Source organism: Cardiocondyla obscurior, linkage group LG23 (genome assembly GCF_019399895.1).
Source record: "Cardiocondyla obscurior isolate alpha-2009 linkage group LG23, Cobs3.1, whole genome shotgun sequence".
NCBI lineage: Eukaryota > Metazoa > Arthropoda > Insecta > Hymenoptera > Formicidae > Cardiocondyla > Cardiocondyla obscurior.
Genome location: NC_091886.1, coordinates 1,040,754 through 1,063,745, shown reverse-complemented (window position 1 = coordinate 1,063,745; position 22,992 = coordinate 1,040,754). Strand labels below are relative to the sequence as shown.

The 22,992-nt window shown below is 45.2% G+C and overlaps 1 protein-coding gene across 7 annotated transcripts in view; it reads left to right on the top strand.

Annotated features, from left to right (window-relative positions):
* The window catches only part of LOC139111203 (protein turtle), a 209,765-nt gene that overhangs the window by 106,495 nt on the left and 80,278 nt on the right, over positions 1-22,992 (top strand). For 6 of the 7 annotated variants that reach the window (XM_070671331.1, XM_070671330.1, XM_070671326.1 and 3 more), the window contains exon 4: positions 15,197-15,235. The gene's annotated coding sequence lies outside the window, so the exon portion shown is untranslated. Of the gene's footprint in view, positions 1-15,196; positions 15,236-18,208; positions 20,038-22,992 lie in introns of those variants that run through there. The other variant, XM_070671327.1, reaches the window with a different exon arrangement.

The following is a 22,992-nucleotide window of genomic DNA, read 5'->3' as shown; positions in this document are numbered from 1 at the left end:
ATGAATACAGCGCTATCGTGAATTATTACCTTTCAAATCGCCAGAACGCGCGGAACGTTCGACACTTTACGCGTTTTGGGATCGTTCGCGGATTCCGAGATTCGATAATTTGCAAACGCGTTATCAAATTCAATCGCGTGAATATTTAAATTCCACGCAACGCGGACACGCGCGCGATTCATAAACATGTTGGAGCACGCACATTAATCAAAAATGGTTGATTTGAAAATGGAAAAAGATTCAGCAATTTATACGTTTGTTCACGGTCGGATAAATCTCTTTATTTCTTCTGGGAAATGGACGCTATCGGAGGCATATTTCATAAGAATATCAGTTCCACATTTTCAACTACGGCTGCTAGTATTTTATTAGAACTATTACAAGCAGCTTGAAAACCCGAATAAAATCTTGCTTTTGAGAATACAGCTATTAATTTAATGAGACAATTATTACTACTTCAATAACGAGCTAGAAAAGCTAAATGTCTAAACGTTTTTCGTCGCGTATTAGTCTACTGTCGCGTGTTGACCTATCTCAACGCTCGTCGGTAGTGTGAGTGCGTACGTGTGTCAAATATCTAACAGCAGGTTACGCGTTTCAAGTTCGCAGGGTGGGGGACGCGCGGGCGGCGGACGGTAAGAACCGGTTTGCACGGCGAATTCGGCAGTCGACCGCCGGAGTAGTTAGTGTTAGTACGGGCGTGTGTTTTCATCGGCCGGCAGTCGTCGCGTTTTCTAAGTCGCAAGGTGAAGGACGCGCGGGCGGCGGACGGTAGGAACCGGTCATCTCGGGAGATTCGGCAGTCGACCACCGCGGTAGTATGAGTGCGTGCGTGTGTTTACATCTGGCCGGCAGTCTTCTTCGCATTCCGAGAATCCAAGCTCGCAAGGTGGAGGACGCGCGGACGGCGAGTGGCGAGAACCGGTTTGCTCGGCGAATTCGGCAATCGAACGAGCTATGCTCGCTGAGGTCAGTACATAACAGTAAACAAGTACGAAGCGAAAAACGTTCAGATATCTCGCTTTTCGATCTCGCTGGGTTGATCTGCAATTGTTTGATCCTACTAGATGTTTCGAGCGTTACATTTCTGGCTCGGTGTCGGAGTTCTTTTTTTTATAGACAACCACGAGATAAATTGGCCAGCCAAGTCGTTAGATAACAGTTAATTTTTCACTCGGGATATCGTCGAACTCGGCGTATATCCGACAGACAAATGTTACGTTTATGCGAAATAACGAGGGCGAGTTTCTTTTTGAAATCAGCATTTTTATTCTAAATCGTCAATCTCCGTATTTGCAAATATTTCGCGGCTTTTTCAATGCAGAAGTTGAATATGTGGAAACGCACGATTTGTGTACACGTATATCGATTCCCGAATATTCGTTGTTTATTTGTCGGACGCGTTTTCGTTCCATATCGGCGTCAATCCGCTGAGTCTCGCGTGCACGCCTGTATCCACGACATTTCATAATATAAAAGATAATCCGCACGATTCACGTTTCATTGCCGTTCCGCTTGGACACTAATAAAAATAAATTAAACGGTTTTTATTATTATTATTTTTTTTTTACGCCACAGCGCAGCGTACACGTCTCTTTTTATTGTGCTTTCCGGTTTTCTTTATCGTCCCGAGTACAGCTATTCTTTTCGCTCGAATTTTATTCGGGATACGTACGAGGAGAGTGCCTCGTCTATTTAATGCCGTTATCCCATAACTCCGTTCGTGATCACCCTATAATCCAACGATAGCTGAAACACTCGAATCGCACGAACGGCCATCTCGATGCACGTGCATACGCAATTCGCGCATGTTTCCTACCGCGACATACAGATTTATTGACACTTGCGTGCCAGATGTCCCCGGGCATCAACGACGCTCCCGGTTGTTTACACGACTCGTCCGTGGCCTCGTGTCATCTCGCGCGTATGGCCGCGCGAAGTGCTTCCGATTTCCAGGGCGCGCGATCCCTTGTCCTGCGCGACGTGCGACATAAATCCCGCTTCCGTTTCCAGTTTATCACGTACCGTGCGCCGGCTCGCGAAGGCACGGGCGATCTATACCCCGGTCCCGTATTCTCACCGCGCATTTGTCGCATAAATGCGCCTGTCCGATTCTAATCTCGCCGTTGACACCCCAAAGGCGAGCTTCGCTAGTCGAGCAAACAACACCCGAGACAAGAGGCTGCATTTAGCGCGCGACCGAGAATAAGGGCTTCCGTCTTCTTCCCGCTTAATGCCAGGTGAAATCCGAGCTCACCTCGCTACGTAAATAGCGATAGTTCCTATCTCAGCGTTTCCTCGGCGCTCCACGAGCAACTAGTAACTTCGGTTAATGGTAAAACCGCGCGCGGAGATATAATGAACGCCGGGATAACTCGCGCGTTACACGTTGAAATCGGTTAAAACGTTCGACCGACGCGATCGAATTTCATTAAATTTCACTCAGACTACGGCGTATAATCAGCAGCAGGCTCGCGTCACGCGGTGTCGACGAACCCCGGCTTTTGCCCGCGTCGAATCGCACGCAGCTTGTACGCGATGGCGCGATATCGTCGCATGTAATACTATTAACAATTTATGGCGAGCGCGCAAATTGTTAACGAACTGACCGTAGCCGTAGAGAACTTCCGCATAGATTAATACTTAATACCTAGGGAAAATAACGCCTCGCGCCAAATGTAAATTGCATCATTCTCGCAAATAAAACGCGAGGGTTTCTTCACAATGCGTTTAAATACTCGACGTTTTGACACGCGGATATTTAGCTGGAATTTATGTGGCGCTTCAAAAAGACGACGGATTTTACGCCGGGCTTCATTCCGTATACTCGACAACAACCGAACGATCCTCCGCGAATTTTACGTTTGTTCGTGCCTTGAAAAGAAGCTATAACGTGTGCCGGCCGCGGTCGACGCCGTCGTAAAAATCGTGCACTGGATGCATTATGTCGAGGTTACATCGCGCACGATCGTATCTTCGTTATTCCCGGCGCGATATAATAAATTACGGCGGATCGGTTTCGCTGATAGTTTTAATTTTAATTTTGATTTAGCGAAAATAAAATGTTTGCTGTTAAACGTGTGTCTCCGTGGTAAAAAAAAAGGGAGAAAAAAGAAACGCATAATATATTAATAAAATAGTTGACGGAGGTAATTTTGCAAAAATTTTCCTTTGTAATTAAACTCTTTAAATCTCAGCGCATATCTTGAGGCGTTCAAGCGGAAACATTTTTACATATTTAACTTGCCGTTGTGAGCTTATTGCGTCAAAGACAATAGATTTATTTACGTTTTTGTTACCGAGATATCTTCAGCGACGAATATCCTGAAATAATTCACAGTCGTTATATTAGTAGCGCGACATTATTTTCTGAATGCGACGAGGTGTATCTTTGCAACTTCTGATGCTCACTTCGCGGCACCGCGGGGTTCTTTTTTGCGGCGCGTCACTTCCGTTTCTCGTTTACTCCCGCGGAAAAGCCACGAATAACCAGCGCGAATTATCATGGCGCAAATCTTTCCTTGCACCTCGCGCCTCACGTAAAGCCACCCTTGTCTCTTTCCCCCTCGTTTCGTCCGAGGCTTTCGAGCAGCTTATCCATCCGCCGGAGTTTTATAAGCCTCATGACCGATGCGAAAGGCCAGGTCATCCAAAGCTTTACGAGAGTTGTTTAAGGGTCTCGTCCAAACTCGAGTCCTCGCCTCCTCGTTCTTTTCCTCCTCTTCTCTTGCTGTTTTTTTTTTTTTTTTACCCTCGCGAGCTCTCGGAGCTACGTGTGTACACAGCCGAATCGCGCAATTTCATCCCGGCAATCGGTGTCGCTTATTCGCCTTGTGAATGCCGTTGAGAGTTTGACGTGCCACACTCCGTCGAGATATCTCGCTAGGCATGCCGCAGCGCCTCGTCGTTCCCGCTTTCCTGCCGATCGTCGCTCATGCCGACCGTTTTCTACAACTCGAAACCGCGTTCTAGCGCGCAATGTAATTTCCTACGTGCCTAGCGCGCCCGTGCTACCGGAAACGCGCTGGGTGCCGACAATGGAGACGTTCCGACGACGTTTCGCTATAAACCCCGCTGTTGAAACGCGACGCTATCTTATAAATTATCACGGCTCGTCGTACGCTTGCAATCAGAGAAAACGCGTACGAAGAAGAGAAGCTCTTTTCTAGGATATTTAAATCTCACAACGGCTGGTGTTTTATTTTTTTTTATATAAAATTTTATTCTTAACCGGTAGAAAAATTAATTAAAAAAAAAAGAGATGGAAAGATAGAGAGAGAAAGGGAGAAGCTCTTTTTACATAATAAATTTTGTACATGTACATTGAGTTCTAAAGACGTGAAAAAAGAAGTTTTAGGTACAGGAAAACTTGTAAGAAATCAGAAATTTATTAATTCTCATAATTTTCATTCGCCGGGGTGTCGCGCAACGAATAGGTCATTCGACGCGTTACGACTTTTCGTGAGCCGCGGATGCCTCCGACGTCGCCGCTAGTTCGAGCAGCTTTCGCACGCTGGTCTCGAGATATATACATCAGACACTTAAATCGCGATATCGCGCCGTCGTATTTTAAAATGAAATTGCAAAAGAGCATGTTACGACCGCGTTTCGTACATAAAGCGAAATTTTCAGCCTCTCTTTCTTGCGATAAACGAAATGATAACGCGCGCGCGCGCGTGGCTCATCGATCGAGTTGTGGGAGAAACAGAGAGATAGAGAGAGAGAAGGAAAGTTTAGCCGAATAGAAACATCGAAATCGGTTGTTATTTCCGTAAATGGGGAATCGAGTGGACCTGACGCACGGATTAAGCGCGGAGTGGTGCGCAATGACCTATCCCGCTCGGGTTCGTTCGCCGACGATCACTCTGAATTTTTGGTTTCGAGTGGGATTAGCTCTCTCGGTGGAGTCGCGTGTTATACCAAATTATTTGAGCATGCCGCATATAAATTATACCGATAATATAGACCGATTTTCGTGTTAGTTAGAAATCGAGGGACCGGATGTACGATTACGCTAAATACAATATCCAATATTTTGCCGAGAGTCCTCCTGTTCTCAATTTCGGTAGCGCCGAGTGCGGCGTATATTCACATTTTAACAAAGCGATATTAATCCTTGGTTCACGCGGCATCTTCGCGCACGTCTAGGGTCTAATTGGACTTCAAATTCAGAAACACGATCTATTTAATAATAAATATACTCGAGTTAATAATTGTTAATTGTACGCGTAATGTAAAAGCGGACGCCGATCCATCTTCGCGACATGACGATCGACCGCAACGATCAGTTATGCGAGGTGATCAGTAACGCATTTTCTCCCCGAGTAACTTGCCACCGATATATTACACAATAATCGCGAAACTCGGCACCGTGGACGCGCGATAATTCACATCGCCTTCGCACGAATGTGAAAGCAAAGGCGTGGCCGGAAGTGAGACGGACGGTTTCGCGCGCGCAAAGTAGCCGTAACCACCCTCTGCGTGCCTTCACTCGCCCACTCGAGGATAACGAGCGATCGCGAGGAATACTATGCTATTGAAAAGAAGGAAACTTAATTCGAGACATTCAGGTGAAACGCGAATAATAGAAATAAGAATAAATTGGTGGAAAATGATAAAATGCGGGACGAACAAAACGCTGTTACGTAAATGGAATACCATAATGATCGAAAGATGAGACGGTGTACCAATTTCTTATAGATTTCGCTTAAAAAAAGAGATCTACCTAGCGCTGTAAAATACGGAATTGAAGAGACCGATTAATCTTATTATTTGAAATTAAATTATGATATCAGAGCTCCTCGGCGGCGTGCGCCGAAAAAGGTTAACGGCGAGTGGCGGAGAAGAGAGGAGCGTTCCGACCGAATTCCGGGCCGCGAAACGAATGTACGAGCTAGCTCGGTAATTAAGAAGTAAGGTGGGCAGGTCGACCCGACAGATAAAACTCGCGCGCCTCGTGCAAACGTGCTCAAGCCGGTTACTCCCCCGTTTACCTACCCCTGGCGAGTCTGAGTGAGTTCTAAACGAGATACTATGAGGTATCTCTCTCTCTCTCTCTTTCTCTATCTAGCTGCTATCTCGTCCTCTCCCATGTGCAGCTTCTGTTTTCTCCCCGACCGTTTTTTGGTAGTTTCTTCGGATTGCCGTCTCACGTTGCAGCTCCCCGTCTTAATCCGCGATGATATCGCTGACGCTGATCCGCGAACGTGTCTCGAATCGCCGTAGTCCGAAGGCGGATTATGCGTCCAGGAATATCCGCTAACGGTGGAACGGGAAACGAAGATGAACTAGCTTGTCCTCGAGACGAGCGACACCGTCGTGATTTCTAGATATAGACGACGCAACCGTGAATCTAGATTACTCGCGATTACGGCTGTACTCAGAGAGTTTGACGACGATCGTATTGAGCTCGGCGGCAAACAGCAAACGTTCATTATTATCGCCTACAATTTGCAAACAGTTACACTTTGTGATCCGAGACAGTCGTCAGAAATAGAGGGATACGTCTTGCTTTGGTGGCAAACGTTAAATGCGCGTTCGCGGGCATCGTCCCACAAATTGCGTTGTCGCGCGGATCGCTGACATTAAAATAAAAGCTCCCGCGACATGTCGACACGAAGTTTACGTCACGGTTAGTACTTCTGCAAACACGCCGAATGGACAGTAGACCGCAAAATGTGTTTGGGAAAGTGTTGTACTTTCAATTATAACCGAGCGCGTGAGTTTCAAGTCCACCGTTTTCTATTTACTCGCAACTTACAAACCGCCGTAAGAACAAAAACAGAATAAAACAGTCAAGCGTAATGCAATATGTTCTCCGTTGTGCGTAAAAAGAAAAAAGAAAAAAAAAAGAGAGGAAGAAAAAGAGAAAGGGAAAGAAGGCCAACTGGACCTCGGTATTTTTCTGCATTTCATTTATTTATATTATTTATATTATACACGGTAAAAGAGTACATTTGCATGGAAATTCTTCCCCTTGGACGTTCCCCTTGAAACGGAGACACGTATAAATCCACTACTCTATTTCACGCCAGGAGAAAGATTAAAGTATTTATTCCAGGATATAAATTATGACTGAAAAAAAAAGATAAAGGGAAAGAGAGGCGGAAATTGTCGTAGCTGACCGAATTCTCGGATAACAAATACATATGCTTTTTTTTTTATTTTTTTACATTCGACTTTTTCTTTTTCAAAGATTGCGTACAAGCACTTAATAATTCTTCTTCCTTTGACCTTATCCGGCTCATGAAGTTTTTACCCTCGGGCAAGTACAGATGCCATTGTCAGGGCGAGTAACGCATGCAGGCATTTAATATATCTGTCATGTTTAACAAAGACATCGATAGGTCGACCTTTGGAAAATACAGCGGTAACGAAATACACGACGTGTTTTAAAAGTCTCTTTGAAAGAACCGTATCTCGGAGCGTAATATTAATGGCTTGTTATCTTCGATACTATCGTTACATTTCTCTAATGAATCCGGAAAATGTCAGTCGCAGAAACGGATTATATTACAAGGAAGTGTTTTTGCGAACGTTCCTCCGCGATTTATTCGGCGGGATTTAAATGCGTTCAATATAAATATGTAAATGTACAATCGCGCAAATAAAGTATGCGTAATTACGGTAATATTTATTCTTCTTTTTACGCGCATGTGTATTATTTTCGCCACAACGTATTTTATTAAAGCATACGTAAAATGAGAATGAGCTCGCTCCCGGGATAATAAATAAATACGCGCGTCACACAATATGCGTTCTCTCCGGGTATTTGTTACGCGCGATTTTCTCTTCTCTGCGTCAACCTGAAAAAAAAAAAAAAAAAAAAAAAAAAGAATCTGTGTGAGTGGAAGGATTCGCAAATGGAAATTGGCTGCGCGGCGCAAGCGAAAAGGAATATTTACTGCGCGAGAGTGGCAAGGCGTATGCAGTGGAGTTAGAAGGAGCATAAATAGATCCGACCGCGGATCGAAATTCGCCCGATGATTCCGAGTCGGTGAGAAAAATCGGAGAAACGGAGAAGGGTCGGGGCAGCGCCCAGGCGGTCGGAAATAAAATTGCTCGAAGCATTTATGGCGATGGACGTAACGGCGAGGTAGAATTTATCAAGGAATAAAAATCGTCGCCGGCTCGCCGACGCGACTTGAACACTGTGGACTCTGAGGTAGAGAATCGTCGAAGCGATGATAGGCGGCGATATCGTGGATTTATTTCTCACGTTTATCATTGTGCGTTACGTTCCCGAGCTTCATTCGCGATTATTATACTTCGCCGATAGAGCCCCCGCGATCGTCGCCACGCACCACTTCGCCTTACCGTGTTTCTCGGTCGCGGCAAAGCCCAAAATCCTTTTAATTCTCTCTTACACCCACCTTTGCTCGTGTAATATCAGCCCGCGGGGTAGGAGTAAAAGGGAGTTGGCAGTAGCGGTATGGTATAAGAGAGAGAAAAAGCACGTGGTTTGCGAACTGGGCAAGTCCAAGGGTGAGGATACGTGCAAATGGAAATTGGTTGCAAAGGAATATTTACTGCCGGTAGCGTGGTTGGATAAGAGGTCGTAACTTACGCCGCGGAATGAGAAGGAACGTAAAGAGGAATGCACTGACTCCGGTGCACTGACTTGGAGCGAAACGAAAGTTACGTAAGGGCTGCGCAAAAGGGTGGTGCAGCGGCGGCTTTACGCGCGAAAGAAAAAAAAAAAAAAAAAAGAAAGAGAGAGAGAGAAAGGGGTGAGTGGGATGAGAGAGAAGTGCCTTTGGTGCGCGCCGGTGTACGTGTTAAAGGGATGAAGTACCTGAAAGGCACATCATATGCCGGACACATTGATCGATGGACCTTGTGGGCTGCAAGGTCCGTGATAGAAGCTAAAAGGACGAAGATAAATTAATACCATGGAATTTCGGGAAGTTGGAAACGAGCTCGCTCTCTCTCTCTCTCTCTCTCTCTCTTTCTCGTGCCCGCGAATCAGTACGTATTTCCGATTTCTCATCTTCGTGTTTATATTCACTTCCCATTGCCGTCTCCAATTTTAGCCGCCTCTAATTGGCCTTTCATGTACCACATATCTCACCTATCTCTTCTCAATATGTCGAATGCGGGCTAATTCTGTATGACGCGACGCTAGATATTCTCGTATCGATATCTGCCAGCAGTGTCAGTTTTATTAGAAATCGATGCAATATGTGTGAAGAATTTTCATTCGTATAAATCTTTATTTCGATTTATAATTTAAAAAGTCAGTAGTATAATAAGGTAAAGTAAAAAAAAAAAAAAAAAAAAAAAAAAGACACAATGTGCTAGCAAGTGAAATTACTATTGACATTTCGCTGTTCTGTCGAACACAATAATCACAATAATAGCAGCATCGGAATTGTTTTATCGGAATCAATTTGGCTCTTTGCGGTAATTCGTCGAATATTTACCATAATTAGAGGCCGGCTAGAGGAGGAGCATCTCTCGAAGATTCTAACGTAAACGACCATCTAGTCCATCCATAATGTTCCCGAGTCTTTTCTCCTGTCTATCCCCAAGTTCGTTTATTGAGGAGGAACTTTTGCTTCCATTAGTCCATAATTAACTGAGTCAAGCAACCGAAGTCGACAAAGTCTATCACGGTCTCCTCGTACTTCTCAGGAATCGACAAATCGTACCTTCCGTCCGGTGAATGTCGAGAAAAGGGGGAAGGAAAAAGAAAGAAAGAAAAAAAAAAATAGAGAAAAGAGAAAAAGCAAAGCCAAAGTATGGGGTTGGCGGTGCGGGGCAGAATCCGGAGGGAAGTCGAATTCGTTAATCCCGCTGCCCAGTCGTCCTTTGTGGTGGACTCTGGAATTAAATTTCCGGTCTTACGGAATCCGAGGAATCCTTCGTCGATAGTCGGTCCGTCCGGTAATTCGATCAGCAATCATCCTAAAGTCGGCCGGCGTCGTCCTTTTCTTTACGTAGCAGTCCGCGTACGTCGCTGTGTGGACCCTTCCGATAGATAAATAAATATATGAAAGCGATATGAGAGAGAGAGAGCAGCACATTCAACAGCTGTAAAAACGATATCTTACGGTGTAGGAAGTTGATACAACATTAAACATCTAATCGAAAAATTTTCGGACAGCAATAATATAAATTTATTAATAAGAAAACATAATAATTTACATTAAAAATTAATTTCGCCGTGATATTAATACACCTCACCGCGTGTTTGATAGAAAACTTGCTTTATTTTATTTTATTTTATTTTTTTTCTTTCTATTGCCGTAGGGACTTGGTTAAATTTTGCGCGTGCGTGAATGTGTGGGTGCCTTATGAACACACGTTACAACCATAGACAGGATGATAGACGTAATTACATATTATCGACGTTAACAGACTGACCACGATTGCGTCGGCTTTCATTTGCACCGCAGGAAGGGGAGGGCACGGAAAGGATGCCGGATAATCATTAATTAATGGGCAGCCAGCTTTAATAAAATGCATCATAAATGCATTTCGGCACTAATCGCGCAGTAATTGAACTCGTTGATCGAAACAATTTCTCTCGTTCGTAAACGGCATCTGATACCGTAGTCATCAGTGTAATCGACGGAAATATTGTTTATTAATAGAAGCTGTATAATTCATGTGTACTCGCGCGATAATGTTAGAAATAGCTTAATACAATTTCATGCACGTTGCATTGAGCGAGGCTGAGCCTCGGGTCCGCGCTGCGAACGGAGCTTTGCCCAGCCGTACGTGAGACGAGCAGCTAGACGCACGCTCGCCGATTCCAATCCTCCGCTCGTGCATGAACACCGAGACAAGTGTGTGGCTGGTGAAACGAGCCGTCCATTTGCATTTCAATGCTCTCGTCGGTCCGAGCAATGCTCCGTTTCCCTTTCTCAGCGGCTGTAAGCGTCTGGCTGAATCGCTCATTTAAGACAGTTCCTCCGACTTACCCCTCGTAATATTTCCTTAAAATTTCGTATGCACGTACAGAAAGCGTGAAAGTTAGTCGGTCAATCCCTCGGAATATCAGAGACGATTATCAAGCCTCCCCTTGCTTCCCTCTCTTTTCTCTGCGAAATGTCAAGCGAGTTACGTATCTCACTGCTGGTCCGGATAAAAGTGATATCGACATAATCCACGAAGACCCGCGCGGGTATATCATCGTCGAAAATTGGGAGCGCGTAACTTTGAATCGCACCCCATTAACGTATTTGAGTTGCTCTTCGCGAAATTAGATTTCGCAGTTCAAATTGCAGGCGGACACAGTATTCCGATATAATTCAGAGGGACGAAATATGCGAAATTACCATCATTATCCAACGACAGATGCTGACGGCGCGGCGCACATGTGAAACTTCCAGCGGAGCTAATCGATTTCAATCCGAACTTCGGTCTGCAAATTCCGACCACCTGTTTATGGGAGCGGTGATTACCGAATGAAATTACGTGCACCTGTACGCATGCAGTTGAAGTGCATGCATACATTAATGCATACCTATCCTACCTTCTAGCCGTCCGAACTTCCTCCTCGCGGACCTCTGGGCGCACTCGGTACCAGCTTCGGTATCGACGGAGGGGGAGGGGGAGGGGGGAGAAATAGAGACATCGATTTTCTGCCGAGCGATTCGATGTTCATACCCGACCTGCCGCATGAAGATCATTGGGGTAAACACGGGACGGCCGTGCGCGCGTGTGCGAAGGTTTCGGGTAAACCGAGAGCGTTGTGCTTTCGCCGCCACCCTCCCAGAGTACACAGCCACTCTGATCCCTTTGCACGGCGGATGAGTTTAGATTGATATTGGCCGGCGAATGGATTTATATAAAATTAGAGTCCCCGTGGCGTCACACAAACTTACACAGGACGTCTCGACTCCCACGTGCCGGCGCGGTCCGACACACCGATGTAACGCGTCGCATACACGCTTGCTCGCGCTAAAGTTAGAACCGGCTGCCTTTATCGATACCGCGATACCCGATGACGCCGGGGCATTCTAACTTTGGGGCGTATTACTTCGAGAAATTAATTTAAATCGACGCCTGCTGCGAATGCGATTCGTTATATTTACAATGTTACTAATCTCGGTTTAGATTTAAAAGAAAAAAATTATTTAACGAAATATTCCGCAATTAATTTTTTTTACGATTAGCTCGTTTCTCTTGTTAGCTTAATTTTTAAACTTTCGGAAAAATTTCGCGCTCCGCGAGGAAAATTGGAATTAAAATTGGAATTCGAAAAGTAGGAACAGAAGCATCGCGGTCAATAAGGAGGGACGGACATGGCCAGAAGTTCTCGAATCGAGTCTCGTAGCTCCACGGGACATTTCTCACGGGATGGTCGAGCGGACGATTAGATTTGAACCTACAGTTTCCTAGATTTCCCGTCGATTCCAAAAAGGGGGCAGGGAGAGGGCCCTGCGCCCACGAGGCAAATCACTTCCATCCTTCGATCTCTTCCGCCTAGAAGCTTAAGCCAATTTCGACGTGTCGCGCCGGGAGAGCGTAGGCTGAGATAGGTAGTTTTTCTTCCTTTCCCTTTTCGCATTACACGAGAGGAGGAAGAGTAGCGCGGGCGGGATGAAAGAGCCCGTGAAGTTAGAGGATCTGTGTTGACAATGAGGGGAATGGATGCAAACGAGAAACCCTCGCTAGAATGCTGCTGCGGATCATGTCGAGGGGTGGATTAATGAGGGAACGAAACTTTGATGGAAATTTGTTTATTTCCAGCGAGCTTATGTCACAGTTCAACTTAGTTGGCTTTGAAAATGGTCGCAGCGAAAAAGGATTAACGGATACTCCGGCGATTCTTGCCCGAGTTATCGCGAACGTTTCCCTCGCGACAATTGTGCGAGCGGTAATCTTTAAAGTTTAATAGCCGTCGGGGTCGCAGCTCACGTTCGATTAACCAGGCACCTGCATGAATTTCAAAAGAAAGCGCCCACGTCTCGTTGCCGTTCCGGGATACTTTCGGTGTAAATGAGAGTTGGATGGAATTCGCTGAATTCTAAAGTCACGTCTTCGCGGGCTTCGTTGCCTCGGCTCGCGAACGCATTTATAAAATATAGACGTGACATTTATGATAAACTATCCGTGTCATTCTAAACATTTGCAATCACATTAGCGCTTCAATGAAACTATTTTTTAACAATGTAGCGCGCGACACAAAGTTTCTTCCATCTATTTATTTGTCTCCTCGTTTTTTAAGTTCGTGCTATAATATAACTTCGCTAAAACGCTTCTTAACATTCGCGTTGTTATTAGGTCCAATCATTTATTATTCACCGAATGTGAATTATTTATTACACATTTCCTATAAGAACGGTTTTATCATCTCTTATTAATTCGAAATTTTTAATAAAATTTTAATTATACTCATTTTTTAATTATATTACAGTTTCCTTAATTCCGATTATTATAAAGTCTATTCTGTTAATTAAATTTAATAATTTCATCAAATAAATACGGGATAGAACTAAGAATAAGAATATCGATATCGTTATTATTGGATATTAAGTAATTAGATAATTAGATAATTTAGAAAAGGCATGTAACGTAAGAGAAAGGAAAGAAACTTTTAAGTTTTAGTCAAAATTAAATTAGGTTTTACTTTTATTAGTTGTACGGCGAAACGTTCCGGCTACTTTTCGCGAAAGACGGATTTCACACGAGGCTACCTTTGTATCAACAAACTTTCGTGCGAATTTTACAGACTCGTAAAATATATTGGTCTTCTTTATGTCCACACGGCGAGTTCGTTAAGTGTACCTATTTAATAATTTACGGTTAGCATTTCTCTGCCGGAAACGCTTTCCGGACGACGAAAGGCGATGGTACCCAAACCACGCTTGTGCCGCGAACGTTCATTTATTTCCAGCGACCGAATATTCTGCGATTCCGAGCGAATAATCTACGGCGGCGCGATTTACGGGCCTTCGTGACCGAGTTCTCCTCCCTAAACAGATCGATACCCGCGAATGGCGGTGACGTGAATTACTTTATTATCGGCTCTCTCCCTCTTTCTCTGCGAAACTGCCAAAAAAAAAAAAAAAAAAAAAATGCATTAACGCACGCAACGCTCGGATCTTTTCGAGATATGATAAAGCACGTATATTTTTATCTACCAAAAGGGAAAAGAGAGTGAATGAGTAAAGAATTCTGCCTTTTAAGTCTTCCATTTTCCGCTCTTATTGCGGGTCTATCTCTTCTCGACATGGTTTTCGTCTGAATATCCTAAGCTTTGCTCCCGCACTCTCGCTCGTTTCTCCGCTTCTTTTTTTCTCGTCTAACGACTGAACAGTCTGGTCATGACAAATATATCGACCGTTCTCCTCTCATCATTCTCTATCTCTTATCTGCGCACTCCATCCCATCGAAAGAAACGCTACTAATGCATGTGGTTACATCGGAATGCTATCAAAACTGGAGCACCGATTCGCTAGTAGCTACCACTCTGAGAATACCGAGTATACAAACCTCTATTTGCCCTCCTACCTATAAAAAAATATTAATGTTGTAACGTTTGAAAAAAAAAGAATTTGCAGTAAAAAATTAGTTTAAAAATGTAAAAATTTTTACTTTTCTCCATAAAAACGTATCTACAAACGGATCTAAAATACTCGGTCGCGCATTCACCACGTGCGTTGCAAAAATTACAAAAGCAACAGAAGCCAAAGCGAAATTGCAGAGTTCAAAAACTAAGCTATTACACTCTGTGTTTTTCGTGATCCTTCCCGTACACTGCGGTACCGAGCAAAATTATATATAACCAAATTAGGATAACGATGCTTCATGCAATCGGTTGCCTGAAGTTGATTAAATCGTCGATTGCTGATTATCCATTCGGCTCCCAGTCGTAATCTCCTCTGAATCGCTTGAGAGCGGAGGAGAGGAGCGCGATCTTTCTCGATTAAGTGTCGAGGTAACCAGATTGCCAAATCGAAGAGAATCCAAGGATTCTCACGGAGTTTTCCTTTTTTTTTTCCCCTCCCCCTCTTTTTCGTCCTACCGTGTTCTTACTTTTTCTGACAGCCTGAAACCTTCCTCGACACCGTCGTGCATCTTTGCCTTCTCGCTCTGCTACTTCCGCCTTGTATCTACCCTTGCTCTTCCTCTAGTCACGCGATCGCTCTTACGGGGATTTTCCAGACTGTAAATTGCAAAAGTTCTAACACGACTTTCACGGTATCACGTCTCTAAGCTCAGCCGTTGTTTCTTCTTGTTTCAGATCCTGAGGCGGCCCCCGGGATCCTAACGCGTTCTGAAGGTAAGTTTCAGTTAATAATACAGAGGTTCATCAAGATTGACCTCTAAAGATAATCGCTTTAACGTAGATTGAATTTGGAAATTGTTCGCAGTTCTCTTAATAGGGATCTGCAATTTTAAGCAAATGTACGAAGAGGTAGGAACGCAGAATAAATGTTAAATTATAACCGTGTTATCTTAGGCATATATTCGATTTCATTTCGCATCGCGTTTACGCTGGCACATTTTTCGCTAAGTCATATCTTGTATGAAGAATAGTTCGATAACTCGCTCGTTTCAGTTCTTGGGATACAGAAGTAATAAAATTTTTTTTAGATTTTGAGTGCCTCTAATAGTTGACAGCAATCCTTTAATTTTTATTTCGGTTTGGCGCTCGAAATATTCGTAAAGAGCGCGAGGAAAAAAAAAAGAAAGAAACAAAAGAATCGCCGATTGTTTGTCGCCGTTTGAGGAAAACGCACTTCTTATCTGTACCCTCCGCCAACACTTGATCGTATCTGAAATTTATCGAGATAACAACAGGCAGCGCGAGAGACGCCACGGAGCGTCTTCTTCTCTCGGAGTCCTCGAAAAGTTCGCTCGTTCTTGTAAAGTGCTCGAAACAATTCCGACGTGAGCCGGCATTCGACGGCGTCGCTTTTGTATCGAGAAGGCCGGAACAGCGAAAGTTTTTGCATTCCATTATCACGCGGCACGATTTATTCCGCGCTTGGAATATGCAACAACATTTACGTTCATTTCTGCGATTGTGAAGATGTTTCCGATTAAAATATGAAGGATAAAATGAGACTTCACGGGAATGTTTTCTAGAGGGAAAATTGTTAGCTAAATTAATTATTTCGATTGTGCTTTAAAATGGTAATAATTTCCTTTTGCCGGCGATAAATAATTTCTAAATATATTTCTCTTCTAAACACATATTTTAAAATAATTGCAATTTTAAAATTAAAAATTATATTTTGAAAAGAAAAAAAAACGGCTGTAACGTGAATGCAACTTTGTAGTTTTATGTAAATTAACTTCGAAAACGAGGTGAAATTGTTGCTTCGAACGCTAGCTCTCACCGGCAGGCGCCAATTAACATTTTTTTTTTTTTTTTTTTTTGCAAAGTCGGACCGTGAAATTTGTAGCCTAATAGTTCCTTTGATCGCGTAGCGAATCACGGAGATGCGTTATTAATGTCTAGTTTCCATTGCATATGCATATGCATATTAATTGTAATATACGCCCGCGTTGCCGTCGAGCTCCGCTGACATTGGCGTGAATGACTATAATTAAATCTTGTGTAAAAAATATTTATTAAATTAAAAATGCATATCGTTCTACTGAAGTAGCGAAGGCGAGTCCGGCGTATCAACAAAGAGTAAGGAAAATTAAAGTGCGCACAGCCGTATAAAAATTCTATAATATTCTGTTTACGATGTGTCGCATCAGCGTCTACCGCACACCTGCTCGGCCAGGAAAACCTTCGGGAAAGGATCCGCAAAATTACGTCGACGGGCGCCCCTTTCTCAGCGGGGATGAATAAATTAAGAAAGGAGCTATACTTGACTTTCGACGGCTGAAGTCTCGTGCGTGCTTAATTAAATTTAGCGCACTTGGCGCGGACTCGCCTTCGGCTACCATTTTCTCCCTCGATGTTCCACAGCGGCGGCAGAAAATAATATACACCCTGCGAGGATATTATGCAAATTTTGTTTATCCCTCTCTTTCTCTCTTTTTCACACGCTCGCTCGCGTTGCATAATTCAGATACTAAAATGATGAAAACCTAAGAATTATATCACGCTACTTTACGATCGGAATTGTACATAAGATCGCGTCTCGTCCACCCTCGGTGCTCAATTCCCGCGATTTCGGTCGTTACAATCGAAAAACGAGGGCGCGATGGTATCCAGGAGTATCTTACCTCGCGCTCCGGGCATCTAAAGCCCTCAAAGTTCCTCCCGACGAGGATAATATAACGGTACGCCCGTTCAAGATGCTGTCAGTTTTTATCGGGTCACACACATCAGCGAAAGGAAGCGAGTAATATGTTTTTACGGTTCTCTCGAGTTTATCCAATGTTGGCAGCGGAAACGTGATTTAATTTCGGCCTTTAATCACGGTCGATGATGGGAGGCACTCGTAAAACCCCCGAGCATCATCTCGAGACAAAACGTAGTTGCTCCCTCTCTGGCGCGAGCCGTTGATTTTAAAAGACAAACCCTAAGTTCTTCTATCCGCGGCGGTCTATGTAAACTAAACTCTGTAACGAGTTTCCTCTGCGCCCAAATTGGCGTAAATCGAAATGAAGTTATCAACGATAGCGAAGTCATTTGAAAGTTAATCGCGACTTTCAAGCAGTGATAGTACAATTAGTCGGCGAGATAATTAATTATCGGGAGACAAACATATATTTATTAAATTATTTTTTTAATTACGTCCAAGTTAAATTGCAGACTCATACGCTTTGTATCTTTATTGTTTTATAATTTTTTTTTTTTTTTTGCTAATATGTAAATTCGTAGACCGCACGTCGTTTAATAATGAACGCGATTTGAAATAAATGTTTGGAAAAATAAACTTTAATCTCCCGACGGATGTTTCTGCATCTATATAAATCCGCAACTCCAAAATTTCGGGTTTTATCCGCGCGCAGCGCTTCACGTGCAGCTTCCGTAATATCGCACCGCTATTTTCGCCGTCTCCTCTCCGCAGAATGAACTTTCTCGAGATAGGAAAAATATTAACAGGAAAAAAAACAACATATTGAGAAAAAACAATCCTGTAGAATAGCCCCGTGCGTAGGGCGAGTGGAGAAAAAAAAAAAAAACCTCCCTGTAAAAGAAAAACCGAGAAAATAGTAACGGGTTATAGGTGGGGCGACGACGGATGGTCGCTCCGGGGTGTTCTCGGGAAATCCTTACGCTCCTGGATGCCGCCCTTCCGCCCGATCAATATTGCGTTGGTGGGGCCGAGGCAGGACGGTCGGTTGCGAGGGGTGATAGGGGTTGTAGAGCGGTGGAGGGTTAAAACTAGGCGAGGGGTAACGAGGGGTGCGCCATCGCGGTAGAATCGGCGGTATCAGCGGGCGCAGGGGACAGATGAAGGGTATGTGAGTAGCAGGGGGTGTCTGACGGCACGAGGGTAGGAGGGTGAGGCAACAGTGGGGGTCGTTTAGGTGGGGATGGTGGTGGAGGAGCTAGCGCTGTCATGGCGCCGCGCAGCATCGCCAGGCAAGTGGTACCTCGGTGTACTCCCTCGCGGCGCGTTACGTGTTTGTCAGGGCTCCGCGATCGGCGGCGACGAGTGACCTGGTGAAATCTGCGTGCTGTCCGCGTTGTCGGCGCTCTCGCGCGGTCAAGCCGTTTGTTGCGGTTGCTGCGTCCGAATTGGGCGTCCTCGCGTCCTCGCAAGCGCGGTGCTCTTCGCGACCCCCGCGGTGGTACCTCGACACTGACGGCTGACACCGACCACTGTTGTGAAGACGCGGTCTGAAAAAACGTGAAAGGCGGCTCGTGGCTTGCGACAAAGAGCGGGACCGGGGCGGTGAATCGCCCTGCGTCGCGACGGTGATTTTTTTTTTATTGCCGCGCGCGAACATCGACGATGCTCAAGTGTGCGCGATCAAAACGGTAGTGACGCGAGTGACGGCAACGATCGACGGCGATTATCGTTGTAAAGATTCATCGCGGCGGTGAAGAGCTACACGCGTTCGGTCGGCTCGCCCGCGCCGCCATCGATCGCGAAGGTCGAGGCTGAAGGTCGCAAATTCGTCATCTCCGGGAGTTATCAATGTCGGACCGCCGAGACTCAGTGATCTGAATTCGTCCCGGCAACGTCGGTGCACGCGCTTTCTTATAAACCGCGATACACGGGCTTTTAAGTATCGAAAAACCGGCGGTTCTTGGTGCTTCCTGGGGTGTACGCTAACGTGAATCGATGACGGGCAAAAAAAAATTGTGACAATCGGAATCTCGGGACACGATGTCGCGGTACGACCGGACACGTGACTGAGGCAGAGGCAGTGGAGCGCGGGATCTGGGGAAGATTCCTCGCGAGTTCTGATCGGGGAACCAGCATCGGCGAAGATAGGCGGGGGTGGTCGCCGCGGGTGGATCGAGCTGGAAGCGGCTGGGTTTCGCCGCGACGTGCTACTAGGAATAACAATGTCCTAGCGAAGGCAGGATCTCGTCTCTAGGCCGATCCCCCTCATCCTGATCCACTTCTCTTCCAGAAACCTTCACACACACACATACATACACATATCCCGTCGGTCCTGATCACCAAGGTATACTCAACCTATCATCATCGCGTCCTACACCCGCGTTCGTGCTGCTACAGATTCGACTGCACGCATACATACGATCGGCCGCGCGCGCGCATGGACAGATACATACGTACATCGACACGGTACACGGTAGACGGCAGACGGCATATAGAGACGTACACCCGTGTACACGCGAGAGGAGCGTTAAAGCGAGAGATACTACGTTCGAAGGCGCATTCAGCCGTTCTTTTCCCGCAGAATCTTTTCCGTTTCTCGTTTTTTATCACCGATCTGGCGTATATCATTGTGATTCCTTTCACCCGGGACGACACACGACGTGAAAACGCGCGCGGGTGGATACCGGACGGACACGTATCTCGGTGACGGGCGAGCGCGAGCCTCCCGAATCCAGCCAAGTCCAAAGTCCTTAATCCCGTGGGGTGATCCTGGCCCCGCCCGTACGCGAAGGAACCACACCCCGGCGAGCGAAAGAGCGACAGACCGAGAGAGACCGGAAGGAGAAATTCAGGGCCCGGATTTAACAGACTCCCGGTAAGCTCCCGGCATCACCAGTCGATTCCTTTTCTTTTTTTTTCCTTTTTTTTCCTTTTTTTTTTTTTTCCTTTTCGAGCGTTTCTCTTGTCTCTTTTTTCTCCGTCCTCCCCTCGCGCCCATCGCGACGCGGCTCCAGGAGTAACCTTGCTTCCGACAGGACGAAGGGAAGGGTGGCTGGAGACGGCCAGAGGACCTTCTCGACCTCTCGACTCGTCTTTCATCCTCTCTTCTCCTCTCCTCGTCTCTCTATCTCGACTGTCCGGCTTGATAGTACACATGGCCTCGTTCCATGCTGAATGCAGGTTGCAGCGAGCGGTTAACTCGCGCAGGTTAGGTCCGTCCGCGACACGAAAGCCGGGCGAGAAGGGTTGGCAAGGGTGAGGATAGATCGTGATACATGCGCTTGGCCGATGAGGCCCGTGCGACCTAGCGGCTTGCGGGTAATTAGTGCTAATTACGCGCGCGTGGAAGTCACCTGACTGCACACATGGCGATCCTCACGAATGATCTCTGCGAGGTTCGGAGATTCGTGCTTCCTTTGATCAGCGGAATGCTCGAGGGGTAGCCGGTAAGATAATTATCCATGCTCGATCGAAGCGTTGAGAGAAATTGAAGATCGAAATTGCAATACACGGGAATATTTCAATGAAACACGATTATCGTTTAGTATAAATTTATTTGGCGAATTTTTGTTTTTTCCAAGCATTATTACAATGAGATAAAAACGCGTGCGAAAGAGAAATAATACAATGCAGGAATTATTAGAGAATTCTAATCACGTCAATAGCACCGATATCGATTTTTGCTTCACGCAGACACGGGCTGACGGTTTCGTGCATCACGAGATTGCGATGTCTGGCCTCGAATTTAGCGGCGATACGAATTCCAAACGTGTGCGTGACACGCACACACGCAGCGACCTGCAGCTGGCAGTTTGATGGGGGCAATTTTGGATTGATTTGTGCTTCAGCGTTGTTGCGGATCCATAATTCCTCGGCATTGCGACCGCTGTAAAAACCACGTTTTGCGACGAGCATTTCGTCGAATTGCTGGAGTGTCTTGTAAATATTAACTGCAATATGTAATCCGAGGAAAATGGGTTTTTATGAGATGAGAATTACGGACGCGATAACACTGAAACAGAAATATAAATCGTCATCTCGCGTTATTGCGCTAAATAAACATTTTCCTTAATTGTTCGCATTTCGCACAAATATTACATACGTATGAAAATGTCGAAGGGATAATGGGAGAAAAAAAAAAGGTAGACAAAGTGGAACAGATAAAAAATAGTTTTTTATAATGAGATTAAAAGATAACGAAGTAGGTGACACGTTGACATAATGTCGCTCGGTATGTTCGGCGACGCGAATAACATTTAAATAACATATACACTCTAAAAAATATATATTACGCGACTGCTCTTATGTAAAATATAATGCAAACAGACGCGTTTATGTGTAAAATATAATGTAAAATCCTCTTTATTGAAATGAATTACGCAGCGCAGTAACAAATATTGACAGGATAGTTACGCCCGGGCTGGAAGCGAACAAATTATTTCCCGGTCATCGACTTTATAATCATTTTCGTGCTTGGCCAATCGATTTCTGTTTTTTTTTTTCTTTTTTTTTTGTAATAAAAAAGCATTAATTAAAACTTCCTAGCCCGCCATTGCTGGCATTGGTGATCGGAGCCAGTTTGCCCAAGATTCTGGCCCCGATAAACCTCTTAAAAGTCTTCGCCCGCGACTGTTGAATCTCTCTTGCGGATTAAAAATCCCGTCCCGCGGTCTATGTCGATCAAGATCGACGTCGTGACGCCGTGGATTGTCCGACGGCGATTTTATTCCCCCTTTGATGTTACTAACCTAGGAAACGTACGAAGGGCAGGTTTACGGTTCAGCGCTCCACGGAACTAATCACGTACAAAATAGATTCGCTGGCTCGGAATATAATTTACAAAATCTACGAGCGCACCACTTTGCTATAATTTATGTATTGTGCGTCGATGGTTTTTTTTTTTTCCACTGCTCGTTTATTTATGGCTTCATTAAAGATCATCTCGAAAAAGTATACGTAAATGTATTTTAACTGCGCTATATAGATGCATCTCGGGCTTCCTGGTGCAATATTCTGATTAAAAAAAATTAGTTCTTTGTTAGAGAATTTATAACAAATTTTAATGACAACGGAGCTAAAATCGTTTCATGTTTTATTAAAAAATAATTTGTGAGACGCGTTATAATAAAAAAAAATCGCGATGAACTTAAAATGTTGATAATTCTCGAGCTTTTACGACGCGAGGTGGAATACGCGTATTCGTCGCGCCGGTTAAGTTAATTTTCTGCCGACGTAAGCAGGTAAAAGCCGCGCCGCGATGCCGAGCGATGCGGAGGAATCCCCCGGTGGCTCGTTCCCGTCAGAAATGAGTCGGTGTTGCGGAGAAACGACCAGTTAGACGAACATTAGTCTTCGCTCGACAGCACCCCGGCCGGCAAAACCTAAGTAGAATTGGGTTAAGGGGCTGGCGGAACGGAAAAGCCCGGCCGTGCGCAGGCCGCTGGAAGTTCGGCGATTTCTTGTAATTGAATCTATCGCGACCCTTCACCCCGGTTATTGTTTCTGCCCATACCGTCCGTCGACTCCTCTGCGCTGACCGGTCGGGCGCAATAATTTTTACCGGGCACGTAATGAAAAGTATCGGGGATCTCGTGGGGCTCTCTCGCGAGGTGCTTTTCAGACGGACGGACGGAGAAATCATGGCGATTACGCGGGCCTTTGTTCCACGTCGGAGCTCATTCAATTAGAGACCAAACGGAAAAAAAAAAAGCTCCGCGCGGGGCTTCTATAAAATGTATAGGACGCGCGGACATAAAGAGCCCTGTCTCGCTGTTTGAAAATCGTTTATTCAATAAAATTCCGCACCAGAATGCACGTGCACGCGTGTATG